This window comes from Sceloporus occidentalis, unplaced genomic scaffold, assembly GCF_023333645.1.
Source record: "Sceloporus occidentalis isolate IW3139 unplaced genomic scaffold, rSceOcc1.0.p SCAF_3, whole genome shotgun sequence".
NCBI classification, from domain to species: domain Eukaryota; kingdom Metazoa; phylum Chordata; class Lepidosauria; order Squamata; family Phrynosomatidae; genus Sceloporus; species Sceloporus occidentalis.
The window spans coordinates 224327062-224345865 of NW_028316983.1; positions in this window are offsets into that span (position 1 = coordinate 224327062).

An 18804-nucleotide genomic window follows, 5' to 3' on the forward strand; every position below is an offset into this window, starting at 1 on the left:
GAAGCCAAAATGCGTAAATTGAGGACATTCTACTTTAGAAACATCTTGAGACAACATGGCTCGCTTGAAAAGATAACACAACTCACTAGGAATGCCAATTTAGGTATTGCAATAGTTAAAAGGTTTCCTATACTTTTGCTTAGTCATTAATCAAAATGGAAGCTATAGTCAAAAATCAGAATATTAGGACTTGGAAAGGCAGCTATGAAAGACCAGATGCTCAAGCATCACGATATATAATTGAATACTACATTCATTAGTGTCCATGCCATCATATATGGCTGTGAAATAAGGAGAGTGAAGAAAGGTGGTAGGAAACAGAATCAGCTCATTTGAAATGTGCTGTAGGAGAGATCTATGGATGCCATGTACTGTCAAAAAAACAAATGGGCATTTGAATAATTGGCTGTGAACTCCTCCTGGAAACCTAGATGAGCAAAGTGAGACTGTTGTACTTTGGACATATGAGAAGCCAGGACTCATTAGAAAAGACAATAATACTTGGTAAAATAAAAAGTAGTAGGAAAAGACTAAGACTGCATTACAGGTGGATAGACTCAGTCAAGAAGGGCTGCCATTAATAGAATCACCGTAAGTTGAAGCTGACATAATGGTAATTAACAACAGCAATTCTCAATGGTCCCTGCAGTCTATGGAGAGTCTTCATGTGGAAACTTTTCAGGAAGGAATTCATCACCTGTACTGTCCTGGTATAACAAGCCAGGAGTGCCAATTCATGACAGGGGAGTTTATCACATTACAAAAAAACCCTGACTTACCCCTGCAAGGTTCAAGTCTACTACAGGAAGCAGTCATATGTTATTGCATGCAAAATGCCACTGATGCCGCCACCCAACTGCATCCCACCTAAAGACTGCCCACAAGCCAAGTCAGATGGCCAATTTGCAAAGTCAGGAAGCTCAACTGCATTCCGTAATAGACTTGAACACAGCAAGGGTAAGTTGGGTTTTTTGTAATGCGATAAACAGAAAAGCCATGCCCTTTTAAATTTGAAACATTTTTTGTGCATTAAAGCAGCCCATGAAGAAACTGCCAGATGCTGGGAAACAGGGGAGGAATTTTTAAATAATTGGTAGGAAAAGGTATGGGACCTGTGGTTAAAAAATGCTGTCCGGCAGAATGGCAAGTTATGCAGGACAACCAAAATTAGGACCTTTCAAAAACAAATAATTCCCACTCGTTGACTTTATAAACAGACAGAAACAAGAGACAACAACCTCCATCTCATCTGAACCTTTGGTCAGACATTCTGGGCTAGATTTACACAAAGACAGACTAGACTTTAAAATGACCACTTATATTGAATAGAACCCAAGAAGGAGACTCACAACACAATTCAAAGTTGTGAGTTGAATTGTTTTATTTTGTTTTACTGTTGTGATATGTTTTGTTGTTTACTTATAATTATTTTTTTAAAAAAGAAAAAATCACTGAATTTATCTAATTGTTTTAATGTTGCAGCACTACTGGAAGCTTTGAATGCAGCTTATTCATTGGACTTTTCTAGTGCTAAAGTCTTGCTCCTAGGCTCCCTAAATAGTCACAAATGGGCACAAAGTATCTAAAATTGGTACCATATATCTGTTGCAGCTTGAAAAGGCTACAACTTCCCCTTCCAAAATACCATTAAAGAGCTCTCTTATAGTACTTACAAACATTATCTGTCATGAAGTCCACCTGTGAAACAGGACCTTGTCTCATAGGCAGGCAGGCAGTTCTTGGCCATATATAATCTGTGATGGCTTGTTCAGTAAGTAGTATAGTATTTAAGCTTGATTTAGTGTGTCTCATACCATCCATTACATAAAGAAAAGGTTTTGCATTCAAAATATTATCTATGGGAAACATACCCATAATGGGGCTCTTTCTCTCGCATGTTTTAACAGTTTCTAATTACATGACCAATGCTGAATGAGCAAAATCTTAGGGACATTAATTTCCCTCTGCTTATTGCTTCTTAATACTTTTTCCTTGAAAGCCCACAATTTTCTCATTTATATGTTTCAGATATTAGGAACTGCTGCAGACATAAGAGCGATAAAATAAATTGCTGTTAGAATTAGTGCTGTTAGGTGAGAACACTGGCATTAAGCTAGATTTATTGCAGGCATTTTTGCTCCATCAACTAGCAGATGCCAGAGACCAAAAACCGTAGTGCTTTCTGTCACTTGCTACTTCACACATGCACCATCCATTCAGCTGAGCAAATTGGAGAGCTCTGTTTTGGCACTGCCAGGAGATAATTGGGGACAAAGATTTCAGAGTGTTTAAATGCACGAGGAACCCTTGCCTTATGAAGGGAGGAAAGAAATGGGATTATGTATCTCATCAGGACGGCTGCTGTATGTGTGCACCATGCATTAAAAGCTGTAGCTTAAGTGTAGATTACTTTAAAAGACACAGTTCCCAGCCAAAAAAAGGGCTTATATAAATAAAAATTACAATAAAGCTAAATTCAAATTACACTGAATAGTAGCAAAGGACTAATATAGTGTTTAAGGACTAAAGGACAGAATGAAACCAAGAGTTGGGAAAGTGTGCTCCCTAAGCCATTTTTGAGAGTCCCTGGCACTTCTTCATTTTTTTTTGGGGGGGGGGGGAGGGATTGCCATCATGGAGTGGTGGTTTGAGCTATGACATGGTATGACTGAGAGACCAGGGTTCAAATCTCCACTTGGCCATGGAAACACACTGGGTGACCTTGGATGAGTCAAGCTCTCTCAGCCCCAGAAAACCCAGTGATAGGGATGCCTTAGGCTCACCATAAATCAGAAACAACTTGAAGGCACACAACAACAACAACAACAACAACAACAACAGAGTTCAAAGACTCCTGTGAACAATTGAAGACTATTTCAATCATGGGGGGTGCTATTGCAGGCCCAGTAAATACCTTTTTAAAGCAGTAAATGAGCTGGAAGTTGATCTTCTTTTAAATAGGAACCAAACCTTTATTGAAAACATGGAGAATTTCCCCATATTTCATTCTAGGTAACATCAGGAATTTAGCCCATTTTTTGTGCATTTGTTTTCTGATGAGGAGGTGTGATACAGGATGTTACAATCCTCTAAATTCCCCTGGAGGGGCAATGTGATCCCAAACCCCTGACAGTTGCCCTATTCTGGATTAAAATGTTTGCACAATGATTTTTAACTTAGGACAAATTAAAATTTTCACCATCTTCCTAAAGACATGTATGGTGCTAACCACTTGGAGCCATCCATATTGCTAGACAGAGATTAGAAGTACAGTGGTACCCCGGGATACGAAAGCACCGCCTTACGAAATTCCCGGGATACGAAAAAATTCCAAAGAAAAAAAACTGTTCCGGGTTACGGTTTTTTTTTCGGGTTACGAAAAAAATTTTTGGTGCTTTTCGGCGCGATTTCACACGAAATCGCGGCTTTCGCTATTAGCGCCTATGGGCTATTCGGCTAGCGAAAGTTTCCGGGTTACGAAAGCGGCAGCGGAACCAATTAATTTCGTAACCCGGGGTACCACTGTAATGAATTAAAGTAAGACAGTTACTATAATGACTTTCCTCACCCAAAGTTTAGATTTTTGAGTTTAACAATAACTGTTAAGCCTTTTCTGTTAATGTTTCATTCACCAGGTAGAGTGAGGTATCGGCCTTAGGGAGCTGAATTTAGCTGTCGTGATGGAGGGCCAGTGAACTGTTTGTTGGATTTTCTGCCTCAAGTGTAGAAATTACTTGGCTAACCTTGACTATTAAGTACCTTAACGTGGGTCCTCTAGGCAGCAAAAGGTTTTGGCAACCTTGGTAGAGGGTTCCATCAAGAGCATTCCCCAGTTTAGACTCTTTAAGATGTAACTAGTCACTGCATTCACATTTAGCAAGGAGCTAAATATTTTGCAATTTAAAAAAGTAGTCATCCCTCCTAACTCACGGATCTGAGATCCGTGACCTTAAATATTCACAGAGGGGCGACCTCCATTATTTCAAGTGGGATTCAGGAAAGGAAGAGGCACTAGGGACCACACTGCAAACATAAGATGGGTAATGGAGCACACCAAGGAATTCCAAAAGAAAATCAGCATGTGCTTTATAGACTATACCAAAGCCTTTGATTGCATAGATCATGAAAGGCTATGGAATGCCCTCCAAGACATGGGAGGGCCAACACATCTTATAGTCCTGATGAGGAATCTACTCAGGACAAGAGGCTACTATCAGAACAGATTACAGAAAAAAAGAATGGTTCCCAGTTGGCAAAGGGTTCAGATAAAGTTGTACCTTTCCCCCCATCTGTTCAACTTGTATGCAGAACATATTATAAGAAAAGCAGGCTTGAACACAGAAGGAAGAGGAAGGAAAATTGGAGGAAGGAATATCAACAATCTAAGATATGCAGATGACACCATAGTACTAGCAGAAAACCTCACAGACCTGGAACGCCTACTAAAGAAGAAGAAAGTGCAAAAACAGGCTTAATGTTGAACATATAAATAAATACATACATACATACATACATACATACATACAGTTCAACCTATACAATGAAGAAATAGAAATAATAAAATAATTCCCATACCTGGGATCAAACACTGATAGAAATGGGGACTGCAGTCAGGAAATCAGAAGAAGATTAAGAATGGGGAGGGTGGCTATTAAAGAACTAGAAAAGATTCTAAAAAGCAAAGATATATAACTGAGTACGTACAAGCCATTGTATTCCCTATTACCATGAATGGATGTGACAGCTGGACAGTTAAGAAAGAAGATAGGAAGAAAATCCATTCATTTGAGATGTGATACTGGAGAAGAGTGCTGAAGATTCTGTGGACAGCCAAAAAGACAAATAAATGGGTCCTAGCGCACATCAAGCCGGAAACCTCTCTGGAAGCCAAGATGACCAAACTGAGGCTGTAGTACTTCAGACACTTCATGGGAAGGAAGGACTCATTGGAAAAGACAATAATGCTGGGAAAGATGGAGGGAAGTAGGAAGAGATGGATGGACTCTATTAAGGAGGTCATGGATATGGGGTTGCAGGAATTAAGCAGAGCAGTGGAGGACAGAGGGTCTTGGAGATGTCTCATCCATAGGGTCACCATGAGTCAAGACTGACTCGAGGTCAGTTAACAACAACAAAACACTCTTCCCCTCTTCTCTTAATTCTAAAACTAAGCTGTGCACCCATTTGCAGGCATAAACACAGGTACCAAAACATGGGTTTGTTTAACAACCAGCTGAAAAAGAATTCTCAGCAGTCTCTGTGTTCACAGCTTTTGCCTGAGGATGATCCATTAAACATCTCTGTATGGATCACGTCCCCCAGCTTGAAATATGAATGGCACTTGATATAGCATTTCCTGTGATTACTTTCATTTGCTATTCTGTGTGTTTTAACAAATCTCAAGAATGACTCAGACTTCTCAATGGAAAATTGGAAATGAGTCATCTGCAACAGATACATATGATCCTCTGCAGATGCTCTCTTGAGTCATAACTTGAAAATCATTTTAAAAACTGTTGGAATAGGGCTTTTGACATACATATTTCTTCTTTCCTATTTAGTTCTATTATGGAAGACAAATTTGATACTGTGGGCAGTTCCAGACCAGGCTGTTGTGCTGCAATTCCTAGCCCCTTTTGCTTGCTCATTTTTGGAATGTCTGTTGTTTTTGTTTTTGTTGTTGTTGTTGTTAACAGCTGTCAAGTCAATATCCATGTCTCCACATAAAAAGGGTTCTTTTATCATCTCTGAGACTAACTTAGAGAAAGATACTTTTAGGACAAGTGTTCAGATAAATGGAGTAAGGCACCTGTGGAGAGACATTTATATCAAGGAACTGAGGGTTGGTGGAAGTTGAAATATGAATAGGAATGCCAAATAGTGATAGAAATGCAAAACATGTGGGTATGGAGCTGAGTATGTATTCATTTCCAACAATAGTCCTAAAGAGTAGTGAGGGGACAAAGGTGAAAATCATAAACATATGAATCGTGTGAAAAACCTTTGGTCTTTGTGTTGACATGGACTCCAGAGCAGGAAAGAGATGTAATAAAGTGTGCATGATAATCTGCTAATAGCTGGGAAATCCACTAGTATTATAATTGTTCATTTGTTTGTTTATTTCTTTTTTTAAAAAAAAATATTGGCCTGTTACAGACGGGCATGAAAGTACGCGCAGAGCGCGTACTAGGGTTAGAAAGGGGCGGTGCTTCCGCACCCCCTAACGCTAGTGCGCGCTCTGCACGCACAAAATGGCGGCAGCCGTTCCACACAGCCGCCACCATGAGAACGTCACAGCCGCGCTGCCTCTATACGGGGCAGCGCGGACGTGATGTCCTCGCTCCGCGCCAGGGCGCCTAGTGCGCCCTTAGCATGGAGCAGGAAGAAGCTCCGTTTTGGAGCTCCTTCCTGGTTTGGTCCACTGGGTGCAGCCTTCAGATGGCTGTGACCAGTGGACCAAAGGAGAAAGGGGCCAAGCGGCCCCTTTCTCCTCCTCCGCACCGCCGCGGGGTGTCCTTGAGGCTTGAAGCCCCAGGGACACCTCTTTTCAGGCTGTGGGGAAGCGGCCTTTTGCCGCTTCCCCGCAGCCTGAAAAGTGGCGGATCGGGGCCTCAGCGGCTGCCGGTCTAGCCACTGAGGCCCTGATACACCGGGGAAAGGGGTGGGTGCAGCCCGCCCCAAATGGGCAGTTTGTAACCCGCCATTGTCAGTTTTCCAACATTTATAACATATATATAGCAACTCCTTGGGAGGTGATGTTGAGGACTGATCACTTCCACCATCCTGCCCATCTCCCTATTGCAGAGATCAGACAGGGCTTCAATAGGATCACCTGCCAAGTGAAGAAGCTCCCCAAGAACTACCAGGGATCCAAATGGATCCATAAGCCTCCTGGGCAGTCCATATTAATTGACCCCCACCCCTTTAGAAGCTATAATTTTCAATGAGTCTTAACCCTACCATAGTGATCTTTCCGTGACAATGGAATATTGAAAGTTCCTCCACACCTAGCTCACCATCATCTTACCCAGCACAGAAAACCAGGTCCAGAGTGTGTCCTGTGGCATAAGTGGCACCAGATACTACCTTGGACAGACCTGTGGTTATCTTGGAGAATATAAAATCCTGAGCTGCTTGTGAAAGAGTGGTCTCAGCATTGATGTTGAAGTCTTCAGAAGAAGTACTCTTCTTCTTGGAGAGGTCCATGGAGTGCATAGAGTTAATTATAAAATGCCTTGATAGATGATTTCATCTGCAGGTGTCTTTACATAATGATCACCAAGAGCATGATATTATAGTTGTCCTGATTGTTTTAAAAGATCCAGCATGGTACAGTAATTTTGAGTATTGGATTAAAGACACCAGGAGACCAAGCTTGGAACCAGGCTCAGCCTTGGAAACCCACTGTGTATCCTTGGGCAAGTCACACTCTCTAGGAGGAAGGCAATGACAGGCCTCCTCTGAATGAATCATGCCAAAAGAACCCTATGAAAAGGTCACCATCAGTTGAAGTCAACCTGAGGAATCATAACAAGAAAAACAACAAACATTCTTTGAAAAACCTTTTAACATCATTACTTTGTGTTCATAGATGTTTGGCCACATTCCTACTAAAACTATAATCAAAATCTGATTATATCATGAGTCAAGTAAGAGATTTTCCTACTAAACCACAAATATTGAGTCAGATAAAAGATTTTTACAAGTCATGGAAGCCTTTCTTACAAACATGTGCTACCTTTAGTTAGCCTCCAGGTATCCAAACCAGGAAATCATAACCCTTTTTAATGCAAAATCTTAACATTAGACATACATCAAGATTCCTATTATGTCTCTGCAACTTCTAATAAAAGAATTCTGTGCAGCTCTAACATTTAATGGAGTTTCATTAAAACAGCAGACCTAGACAACAACTTCCCAAAACTGTAATGTGTGTTGAACTGAACAGCTGGAAGGGCTGCACTGCAATATTTGTGGTGCCTTGCAAACCCAGACTATGTTTTTAAATGACTTTCCTCCCTTTTATTTGCAAACGAGCGTCAAGGCAGAGAAAACAGTGCACATCGGACTTCCATATGCTCAGTGTCCTCAATCATTTGATGAAGCACCACAGCTTAATTTCTAACTACTACATGAAACTTCACAAGAGGACTTTCTCTCCTATCCCTTTATAGCCTCTGGGTTACATTTGTAATTCAATTCCATCATGAATCACCCAAAGCCAAATTACCTTCACAGCATGCTTGTACCACAATAGGGTGTGTATTTGTCATCTCCACATTTTGGCTTGTGCACTGGATGCTGGCATATGTATCAATTGCAAGAAAGGTCTGCATTCTTGGCATACTTTTTAAGAGAGAGAGTCCCACTGAACTCTAATAAGGCTTGTGACAGATTCATTACATGCTGTTTTGCACAGAAGCACTGAGGAAGGAAACACACATTTTTCACTGCCTTTGTTATTATTTATTATTACGTTTATTAAGTCCAAAGAAGTGAGCAAGTGGGAATCTGCACACTGGGTGCTGGGGCAGATCGTACATCCAGATGTAGAGCATTAATGCCTTTCTCCTTGCATAGTGACAAATGCAGGTTGGTCATCTTCTTGGAAAACAGCTCTTAGATCACACATTTGGGGAGGGAATATGCTGCAAAACTATTTCAATGTTTTTGTATGGATTTTTTTTTAAAATTAATCATTGAGCCACTAGGTGGCATGGTTTGCTGGTAAAGCATTCAACAAAAATGTTTTGCATTCCAGCATATTCTTCTAAACATCCTTTACTGTGTATTGCAGGGGCATCTAGAGTGTGTTTATACAGATTAACAGGGAGAGATCCTTAATAATTGTGGTACTCCTATAGCAGTAGGAATCAGACTAAGTACCATCTCCCCCCATCATATTTCTCATGATAGGGCATGAAGACTGTTGTTGTTGTGTACCTTTAAGTCATTTGTGATTTATGGCAACCTTAAGGTGGGGTTTTCTTGGCATGATTTGTTCAGAGAAGGTTTGCCATTGTCTTCCCCTGAGGCTGAGAGCATGTGGCTAGCCCAAGGTCATCCAGTGGGTTTCATGGCTGAGTGGGGAATCGAACTTTGGTCAGCAGAGTCATAGTTCAACACTCAAACCACTACGCCATGCTGGCTCTCCAGGAAAATTGCACTCATAAAAAATCCAGTGAGGTTTCATGTGGTTCACTTCTAAAGGAATCTCGCCAGGTTTTCAATTGGCAGAGGAGGAAAGCATTGAAGTTGGGGACAGAATTAGTCACAAATAACTTATTATTTATTTATTTATTTATTTATTTATTTATATCCCACCCTTTTGAGGTCAATCGGGGTGATTAATTACAAGTTACTTGTAATTAATTCTTTTGTCCAGTATCAAAGAAATGAAATGTAACTATGCAAGTTACCTTTAAGAACTGGGCAAGTAATGAGCTACCATTTAAAATTTCAACTATAATGACAGTGATTAACTGTCATTTAGAGGCTTTAGAATAAGGAACACCAATAATTACTTTTTAAAAGTAACTTTCCCATCTCTCCCAGTGTTCAAGAATTTCCTAGAGGTAGTTTTTTTTCACTCACCCTGTTTGAGAGACACACTAATTTAAACTAGGGATGTAATTCTTCACTAGGTTTTTTCTAAAAGGTAGCCATGAGTAATTTCAGCAATTTTCTTCCTACTGTGAGAGTCTTTAAAAACCACTCAGTATTTGAAGGCTGTTTGCAATTTGGGACTTATTCTGGAAACAAAACGAAACAAAGCCAAGTGATGTTTTACACAGAAATCAGCAAAAAAATTTGTACATGAAACAGCCTTTTCTGCATAGAAAATAATATTTCAACACAGTTCTATGAATTCCTATACAGAAAATTATGTTTTCTGTGAAGAAAATGCTGTAATTGGGGATTTATTCTGTGTAGAATTGGCACATGGTTGGTTTGCAGAGAAAATAGCCTTTTCTGCACATAAAACAGAATCTTCTTGTGCAGCAATTAATAATTCTTCATTGAAATAGTATTTCTCATGCAAAAAGGTCTATTCCCTGTGTAGAAAATGCTGATTTCCATGCAAAACAACCGCATGTAAATTTTGCACAGAATAAGTCCCAATTTGCAAAGATTCCCAACAGTCCAGGTTAATTCTCATCACAGTTTCTTAGTAAAAAAGAAGAAGATGTTTTTGTCAAATTTTGAATTTTTAAAAATATATTCTTCCCATCCCTACTTCAAATTTGGCAAGATGACTCCATATTCAGATTCATTTTCTTTAAATGAGTGGATGCTTATCCAAAGTACTTTGTCCAAGAGTTCAAAGATGGCAGGCCCACCTACAAAGATTATTTGTAATGTTTGTATTTGTACTGATATTTTATAATATGCAGCGCACAATGTTACTTGGCTTAAACGTCTAACACTTTCATGTTGTTCTTTTAATGAGTCTGTTTTTAAATGTACAGTAACTTGCAAGACAGTTAAATATTTAAAAACAATTTTAAAAGCATTTAATTTTAAGGAAGTGATAGGAGGTAGGAATATGGCTGGGGAGACATCCAAAGAATTAAAAAACTAGATTAACTAGTGGTCTGTATGATAATTATAAACATACATCTATATAGATAATCCAGATAGTTGAGAAACCTGAATTGATTGTAGACAATGGTATGCTGTATATTGTGTACAGTAGACTTGCCATGCATAAGCCATCTGCTGAAATTTCTTCTTCCATGCGATTACTGAAGGAGCAGGAGCCCTGTGTTCTTATTTCACATTACAACCTATAGAAAAAAGATTGAATCTAGAAGAAATCAAACCTGAACTCTCCCTAGAAGTGAGTAAAACTAAACTGAACTTACATAGCATGAGACAACCTTGGAGGTCTTTAAACAGAGGCTGGATGGCCATCTGTCAGGGATGCTTTGATTGTGATTTCCTGCATGGCAGGTGGTTGGACTGGGTGACCCTTACGGTCTCTTCCAACTCTATGATTCTATGATTCTATGACTCATTAAAACTATGATAATACTTGGTAAAACTGAAAGTAGCAGGAAAAGAAAAGACCACATTACAAGTGGATAAACCCATTCAAGGAAGCCATAACTCTGAGTCTGCAAGACCTTGGCAGGGTTGTTAATAACAGAGGCTCTTGGAGGTCACTCACTCATAGGGTCACCATACATTGAAGCCTGTTTGACAGCAAGTAACAACAACAACAATCAGAACCTTATATTCCAAGGCTTTCAGGAATTTGTCGTGATTAAGACTATTTCTATGCTAAGACCTACCAGAACTCAAAAAGGATTGTTAAAAAGGGGCACTACAATTCAAAACGGGTGTGGACAAGATGGATAGTGTGTAGAGGAGGGCAACTAAAATGGTGAAGGGTCTAGAAAGCATTCCTTATGAGGAGAGACTTAGGGAACTGGGTATGTTTAGCCTGGAGAAGAGGTGGTTGAGATGTGACATGAGAGCCCTGCATAAGTATTTGAAGGGGTGTCATATTCAGCATAGAACAAGTTGGTTTTCTGCTGTTCCAGAGAATAGAAACTGGAAGAATGGGTGAAAGGTACAGGAAAAGAGAATGCAACTAAACATTAGGAGGAACCTCCTGACAATAAAAACTGATCGACTGTGGAACACACTACCTCAGAGTATGCTGGAGTCTCCTTCTTTGGAGGTCTTTAAACAGAGAATGGATGGTCACCTGTGGGTGGTGGTTTGACTGTGAGTTCCTGCATGGCAGGGAGTTGGACTGGATGGCCCTTGTGGTCTCTTCCAACTCTATGATTCTATGGTTTAATGAAAGGTTAGACAATCTGTGCCTTCTTTGGCCACTGAATAGAGACTGTAGATGTTGTAGTCCAAAAAAAAAGTGTTTTATTTATTTATTTATTTTGGTACAGTCTTGGACATAGTTTTTAATAGGTAAAACTTGGTAAGAAACCAAATGTCAACATAATGCATAATATGTGATATGTATGGAATAAAATATGTACATGAGAATGTTTTAAAATCATGAATAATGGTATGGGGCAGCTGACTTTGTTCACTCCTTCATGTTTGACCCACTAATGCAAGCAGCAGTTGCCATCACAAAAAGCTTTGGGGAATCTGTAAGCCCCGTTCTTATGACTAAACAGCTATATATGCCCAAGGAAAGTGTGTTATCCAAAAGCTTGAGTTAAAATTGTATTTGATAAAACAATACTCAGTAGAATCTTTGAAGCAGTTTGCCAAAATGATTTCAAGCAAGGATGTAGCCTGAAAAAACAACAGTGGGCCTAACAGTGTGTAGCTCAGCAAAGCAAGGCTCTGAACCTCAGGATATTTATTTTATAGCTAATGTTTATTCCAACCATCCTTACCCACACACAGTAACTGAATGGAGGCTAGCTTTATTTTGCCACAGGCTTATCTTTTAACTGAAATTACATCTTGCAGCGTCTTTGTGAAAATCTCCTGATTTGCAGCAGTTATTTGCTAATGTAAGAGAAAAGAAACAAAATATTTTAAAGAACTATCAGGCTTCTTTTTTTTTTAAGAGAACTAAAACTTGAACTATGCAAACTGGATTAAAAGGAAAAATATAGCAGTAAAAATGGTTAATTTAGCAAGTATACCAAGGCAACAGTTCAAAAGCCTGAGGCTGACCTTGGGGAGGGAGGAAGTGCCTGTTCATTTGGTGACCCTACCAGAATCAATTTTCTTTCTGGTCCAGGGGTAAAGAATAGGAACACAAATTCCCATTTATCTTGTACTTGCCAGGAAGAATGGAAAAATTCATCCATCCACCCCAATTAGGCAGAATTGTGAGGCAAGGCATTTTTGGAAAGTATTTGCAAAATTTTGTAAAAGCTGGGGAAGGCACCTTTGTGCAAAATTTGTTGCTGCCCTGTTTGAAAAATATAAGCATTCCTGAGTTGTTTTCTTAGCGTGATTTATTCAGAGAGGGTTTGCCCTTGCCTTCCTCTGTGGCTAAGGTTGCATCTGCACTGCAGAAATAATCCAGTTTGACACTATTTTAACTGCCATGGATCAATGCTATGGAATTCTGGGGATTGTAGTTTTGTGAGATGTTTAGCCTTCTCTGGGTCTGCACACATGGACCAAAAGATCCGTCCTCCTCCTGGCCTTACATCATCCTATATGGAAGATGTTGGCCATTAGCCCTGGGCCAGGATTGGCCTTTCTGGATGCCGATCCAGCTGGTCTAGACTGATCCCAGCCCAAAGGGGCCTGAACCCAGGGCATACTGTATAAAGTCACTGTTTTCTGTGGAGTTTCCATGAAATTCCACATCATGGAATGATGTACCAGCGTCCACCACTGCATCTGCTCAGAAGACCACTATTGCAGTCTGTGAATTGGATGGGGCCACCGGCCATGTTGGTGTAGCCAAGCACTCTGTTCCTGCCCTAATAATAATAATAATAATAATAATAATAATAATAATAATAATTGTTTTGTTTATATACCGCTATTCCAAAGATCATAGCGGTGAACAGCAAGTAAGCTAATTAGCAAGTAAGCTAATGTCCCCTAACAGTGGTCTTCTGAGCAGATGTGACAGTGGAGGCAGGTAAAGGGCATACAAAGGTAGTGGGTCCATAGCACAATGACAGGTGGGTGTATAAACACCCACCTGTCACTGCATTGACCTGGGGATTAATCTGGGTCAGAACCTGGCACAGGATAGCACCAGCTTGGCCTGTCCTATTCTGGCAGTTTGTTTAGGGCCTCTATCAGAGATCTTTGGTGCCACAGCACACTGCAATCTGGAAATTGTAGATAAATGGGCCACTTTGGGGGGGGGGGGTTTCCTGTGTGTGTTACAGTTTTAGCACCTCCATGTCCACTTGTTTTGTGTCAGTGTGTCCTTTCCTTCATTTGTATTAGAATGTCCTTGGAGGTGGTCACAGGTCTGTTGCTGGATATAGCAATTTCTCCTATGTGCTCTAAGTCTCTTCCAAAGGTTTTTTAAACCGGGGAATACAGTTGGCCCTTCTTATACACTGACTTTTTATACACGGATTCAAGCATCTACAGTTTAAAAATGTTCAAAAAAAGTATAAATTTCAAATATCAAACCTTGATTTTCCATTTTTTTATAAGGGAACCCATTGTGCTATGTCATTATATTTTGTTATCCACAATCTGAAACAAGAGAGAGCCCATTGTGGTATAGTGGTTTGAGTGTTGGACTATGACACTGTTTTGAATCCCTGCTCAGCCATGGAAAACCCACTAGGAGACCTTTGGCAAGTCACACTCTGTCAGCTTTGGACAAAGGCAAAGGCAAACCCCCTTGGAACAAACCTTACCAGGAATGCATGCATTCCCCTCATTGTATGCATTTCCCTCATTGGCTTAATGTGTATTTATATAGTGCTTGGTACAAATCTGAAAGGCTTTTCCTAGCAATTTTCAAAGGTGCATCCCTTCCTCCATTGCGTCCTCAACTATCTAAATATGTGCAGATTTCAGAGCATGAATCAAATCTTGCCCTCAGCCAATTTGAGAAGCATCAACCAGAAAAAGTTGTCACAAAATGTCTGCCAGAGTGAATTCTTCCTGCATCCATATTTTACAGAGCTTGATAACATTTTGTATCACATCTACACAGAGAATGATCCCCTCAAACATCAGAATGATCATTATGTCCTTTTGGGCTGCCTCTCTGGGATGTAACCTGGATGCACTGTTTTAGAATAGCTCCATTCCTTATTGGAATGCATTTTAGGGAACATCCAGATTTATTAAAAATACCAGAAAGTCACAGATATTGTCTTTCTGTTTTTATTCAGAGATCCATTTGTGTTTTGTTTATCTCTGAATATTTTCCATCAGCTTTTGGTATGATCAGAGACTTTATATATCAGCTCCCCAAGTTGTTGTTTTTTAATCCAGTGTAAAATCGAATAGAACAGGAACAAGATCTGGATGCACCCTGAAATAATATAGCCAAAGCACTTTGAACACTTTTAAAGCACAATAGAAAGGCTTTTAATTAACTATTCATGCTATTGGCTGGGCCAAAAAATGATGTCGGAACATATCACTTCTCAAAATGCATGTCATTTATGTTATGTAATAGCAAAAGGACACTGACTACTTTTCCTTTGTAGAGGGATGCCTAAAATAACACAGGAAGAAAAGACTGCATGATACAGCTTTTTCAACTTACAATGCGAATGGCATGCCTGTTCCACAATAAAACCAATACGTAGCAGTTTGTCTGAACTTTTAGCAGCGAATTCTATTTTAAGATGTGAAATGATTGTAAGCACATAAACTAAAGATGAATAATTAAGCAGCACACTCCTGTGCATATGAGAAATGGTATATCCTTTTCTAGAAATAAACTAAGTGGAGTAATAGATAGAGGAGAAGACAACTACCACAGTTCTGATTTAATTGTGGGATTTAAAATTAATTCCCTAATCCTTTGATAGTAAGTACAGAGCTGCAACATATATATATATATATATTCTTTTCTACAGTGGTACAATAACCAGTAGTGGTTTGAATATTGGACTATACCCCTATCAGAATTCAATCCCCTGCTCCACCATGGAAACCCAGTGGGTGACTTTTGCTAAGTCACACTCTTTCAGCCCCAGAAAACCTTGTGAAAGGGTTGTTTTAAGGCTGCCATAAGTCATAAAAGACTTGAAGGCACATAGCAACAATAAAACACAGTGGGCTCTCCACATTTGCTGGGGTTAAGGAAGCAGGACCCCCCAAAAAGAGAAACATTACAATTTTTAAAAAATAAAAACTGTTTTTTTGCCCTTCTTTTTTAAAACTCTCTAGGAATGTCTGGGTGCAAGATCTGGAGAAAGTTAGCCATCGAGTCATGTGGAGGACCTAGGTCCTAGAGATTCCTAGAGAGAACATATTAATCAAATCCATGCATAATCAAATCTGCAAAAGACAAAGCCTCAAACATGGAGGGACAAGTGTAGTAGAAGTTAGGTGTAAGAGTTAGGTCTCTGATTTTTAGATGTATTTGGTGAATATTCAGTATGCAAAACTGAAAAAAGGCTTTTGCTCTGATGTTTATACAGATATTTTAAAACCATGGCAAGATGACTATGGAAAAACCCAGGTAAAATAGCATCTATCATTTGCTGAAGCCCATCCTTCAATGTGGGGGGTATCAAAAAAATAATTTTCTTCTCTAGTCTATGGCAGCTTCTAATTTCCTTGCAGTCTGAAACTTGAGCCTAACGACATTTCACGTATTTTGGATTCCTCGGGGCTACAGCAATGCTTGGTAAATCTGATTATTCTTTTCAATGAAGTGCATGAACAAACCTGTACATCTACAAAATGCTAGAAAGTTCTGGGCCAGTGATGGCAAACCTATTCCATGTGTGCCGGAAGTGGCACTTTGGGCCATTTCCTCGGGCACAGGGCAAGGGAGAAGGCGGAAGAGGCATGTGTGTGCCCGTTCCTCCCCCTCTCTGCCTTTTCCTGGCCTCCAGCTGTCTCTTGGAGACAGGCCTTTAGGTCTTGTGCTACCATGAATTTAGTTGTCCTTTTCCAGGAGTTTTCCCAGTTTTCCATCATAATTGTATGTCCAAATTCTTGAGCCCATTTCGTCATGCTATGTCTAACAGTTTAGTTTTCTAATTCCCGCATTATGAGCACTTTGTAAAACTTTGCAATTTTGCCTTTTTCCTTATCCCAAATTATTTTATCAATTTCATTTTCTCTGCTTTTAACGGCATCTAATGCCTTTCAAAGGCATCTTGTTTAAATTTAGATCTTACTTGTAAATATCCAAACCATTGTATTTTTTCCCATCCTTCTCCAATTCATCCTTAGATTTTATATCTATCTCTCCTTTTTCATTCAGCTTTAGCAAGTCTTTATACCTTAACCATTCTTGATTTTTGTCCCATCTACTGAAAAATACTTCCTGGGTTGATACTCAAGTGAGTTTCAATATAAACAGTAGTAACAGAAAGTCAAGAAGATCAGAATCAAACAGACTGATAGCTGATGGGAAGGAAGGTGGAATAAAAGCAGAATTGAGTAAATGAAGGTTGGAGTATGTGAATTAGAAGGAAGAAGGAATGTGAAAGAGCATATAGAGAAAGTAGGAAGTGAAGGAAGAGTGAGGAGAATGGACAAAAGGGTAAGGGAGGGAAAGAGGCAGAATGTTAGGAGGAGGCAGAAAGGGGAAAGAGAAATAGTGGAAGGGAAGTAGATATTAAGGGAAGGCTTTTGGAAGGAAAATTAGAAGGTAATAGAAGGGAAGATGATGATTAAGGAGAGGAGAGTAAGGGAATAGTTGAGAAGTGTGGAAAGTAAGTTGGATGGATGGGAGACTGATATTTATTAGTTGTGGTAGTAGTAATATCAAAATACCATGGATATGTAAAATATGATTGGAAGTAATATTTTAATATGTTTTAAGTTGAATCGGTATATTGGTGTAAATTATGACCTTGTATAGTATATATTATTGATTTTTGTTTTTTGCTGAAAATGTTGTGTGTTGTGTAGTGTTAATTAATACAATTATTAAAAAATATTAAAACAAAGTAAAAAAGAAAAAAGAAAAAAGAAAGCCTATACAGACCTTCGTCCTCAGTGCACAAAGGACTAGACTGCTTCTGGCCTTTTAGCAATTTTTGGGTGGAATGTGTGTTCCCTACATTCCTAGTTTTAACACTACAGTCAAAAAGGTGAACACCTGAATAGAGCTTCAGCAATGTTTCAACCAGAGATTTATGTTCAGAGAATATTAGAAGGGACCACAAGGGCCACCTAGTACTCCGCCATTCAGGAATACACAACATAGCTGAAGCACTCCTGAAAGATACCTACCCAAATTCTTCATAAAGACCTCCAAAGATGGAGATTCCACCAACCTCTGAGGCAATCATTCACCTAAATAACTGTTCTTAAAGTAAAGACTTTTCCACCAAATGTTTAGATAGAACCTCCTTTCCTGTAATTTGAATCCATTGGTTCTCATTCTAGTGTCTGGAGCAGCAGAAAACAAACTGGCTCCATCTTCTAGATGACATCCCTTCACAAAGATGGCTACATGTCACCTCTCAGTCTTCTCTCCTCCAAGCTGAACATACCCAACTCCTTAAGTCATAACTCGTAAAGCTTTTTAGTCCTTCGCTGAACATGTTCCAGCTTGTCAATATCCTTCTTGAACTCTGGTGCCCAGAACTAGTAACCAAAGGACTACAGAGTGACACTTTCCTCAATTTGGACACTATTCCTTTTGATGCAACTGTATTGATATTTTGGCTGCTGCATCACACTGTTGACTGATATCCAGGGGTAGCTGCATTGGCCATGTAGCGAAGTACAGTAACATCAGAAATCCACAAAACAGTGATACCTTTGTTGGAACAATTGAAACGCACAAAATACATGTTGCAAGCTTTCGAAAATCCACTGGCTTCTTCATAGGGCAATGTTAAAAATCATACAGGGGAAAAATGAGACCTGCCTTTTGTCAAGAGGTGGTATTCTCAGTTCAGGTGATACTGGAGGGAAATTCATGCAAACAGGCCTCTCCTCCTTCTGGCTATGTGGGTACTTTGGAACATAAAAAAATTAAGTTCCATTGGCAAGACAAAAAGATATGCTCTCCTTGACTGTTGACTCATGTTAAATGTGTGGTCTATTGCTAAGACCCTCTAGTTCCCTAAACATGTTAGAGCTGAAATGTGTGTGTTTGTCATCCAACATTTTTTTCTTCTTTTTTTTTAACAAAACCACACTGTCTCTTCTCAAGCCATCATGGGACAGATGGCATACATT